General features: G+C 35.8%; 1 non-coding gene across 1 annotated transcript; it reads right to left on the bottom strand.

Annotated features, from left to right (window-relative positions):
- Positions 1-1,431: 1,431 nt before the first annotated feature.
- Positions 1,432-1,538, bottom strand: LOC131173616 (small nucleolar RNA R71). The gene has a single exon (XR_009143929.1). It is a non-coding gene; the product is annotated as a small nucleolar RNA R71 (small nucleolar RNA).
- Between the last annotated feature and the right edge of the window lie 408 nt (positions 1,539-1,946).

Below are 1,946 nucleotides of genomic sequence, written 5' to 3'. Positions count from 1 at the left end.
GTCTTAATGAGTTTTATTCATTTCTTGTATGCTTAATGACATGCTTAGTGTAGGATCCCATTAAGTGATGTTCTTAATCCATGGTTGAAGCACCGAAAGGAGAAGGCCTTGTGATAGATAATCAAGAAATTGGACTTAATTAACTTAGACCTAGAAATAGGCTAAGGATTAAGAGGATTCACAGATTAATTAAAGAACTTAATGGGTCTTAATTAATTCTAACTCCATGAAAGTAGGATTAGTTTGATTAAGGCACTCTTTGTCTCACTCGAAAGGGAATTCAAAGGATTTAAGAATTAATCTCCTTAAAACCCATTAGTTTCATAAGATTGGATAACCGATTTAAATCCCAAAATAGCTCGAATATGAAATCCCGAACTCCGGAATCGCCTTTTTACCATTGTTAATTTTCAATTGAATTTAATTGATAGCCATTTTCAATATTGCCATATTTGAACTTGTTTATTTCAATTTGATGCAATTTTAGTTTAATGCAATACATTGTTAAATAGAATATTGATTTTGCACATATAGATTTTACGCTCCATTACTCATCAATTCACTTCTTTAATTTCATAGATACTTCGATTTAGTCAACTTTTATATCAAAAATTCAATCATTAACACGACTCCTCGTGGGATCGATATTTTTCTATACTACTTGTACGACCCGTGCACTTGCGGTTGGGACGCATCAAGTTTTTGGCACCGTTGCCGGGGAGTTGTTTGTTTAAGATTGAATTCTTGATCATTTTAGTTGTTTTTAGTTTTATCTTTGTTATCTTTTCATTTTGTGTTTGTTTGTTCTTTTTCAGGTACTTTTAATCTTTTATGAGAAGAGCTAGAAGCTCAAGTGATACATCCTTATTGTTCAATCCTGAAATAGAGAAATTTTGTAAGGCCAACAAGAAAGAAACCAGAAGAAGGAAGGAAGCTTTGAGAGAGACTGAATTAGAAGCAGACATGGCTGATGAAAGAATTAGAATTGGTGTTGGTAATGCTGGAAATGGTCAAAACAATGAAAATGAAGCCCAAGGGGAAGAAGTTGTTAATGCTAACGTGCCTAGGGGAAGTATGATGGATCATGCTTTTCCTCGTTTTGATGACTTGAGGGAGAGCATAGCAAGACCAAGGATTGATGCAAATAGTTACAAGATGGATTTTGGAGTTCTTCAAATGATTCAAAATTCTCAATTCGGAGGTCATCCTTCTGAAAATCCACACACAAACCTGAAGAAATTTGCTATGATTTGCGACATGCAAAAACAACCTGGAGTGTCTGATGATGCAGCAAGATTGAAGCTATTTCCATTCTCTTTGAAAGATAGAGCATTGGATTGGCTTGATTCTTTACCTCACAACTCCATCACAAATTGGGAGCAACTCACTGATGCATTTCTTGCACAATATTTTCCACCTGGAAAAACTCAAGAGCTGAGGAATCAAATGACAGCTTTCAGACCAAGAGAAGATGAAACTCTTTATGAGTCATGGATGAGATGGAAGGAATTAGAGAGATTATGCCCACATCATGCCATTCCAAAATGGATGATAAATCAGAATTTTTACACAAATGTCACTCCTGCAATCAGAGGAATTATTGATGCTCAAACAGGAGGAGAATTTATTATTAAGCATGAAGATGAAGCTTATGAGCTATTGGAGAAAATTGCAAAGAATACTCATCTTTGGAGTAGTCCAAGAGGACCAGCTCCAACTCAGAAAAGGCAAGCTGCTGGAATGTATGATCTTGATCCATTCAACATGATTAATGCAAAGTTTGATGCACTTACAAATGTCCTTGCTAAGAAGATGGAAGATTTGAGTATGTTGGTTAGTTCATCATCATCAGCTGGAAGTTCACAACAAGTGGCTTACGCAGAGGAAACTACCAGCCGTGGAGTAGACTATGGAGAACAAGCAGCATATGTTGGTAATTATGGAAA

The sequence above is a fragment of the Hevea brasiliensis genome, chromosome 14 (assembly GCF_030052815.1).
Source record: "Hevea brasiliensis isolate MT/VB/25A 57/8 chromosome 14, ASM3005281v1, whole genome shotgun sequence".
Lineage (NCBI taxonomy): Eukaryota > Viridiplantae > Streptophyta > Magnoliopsida > Malpighiales > Euphorbiaceae > Hevea > Hevea brasiliensis.
Note: the sequence above shows the minus strand (reverse complement) of the source record. Positions and strands in the feature narration are given on the sequence as shown.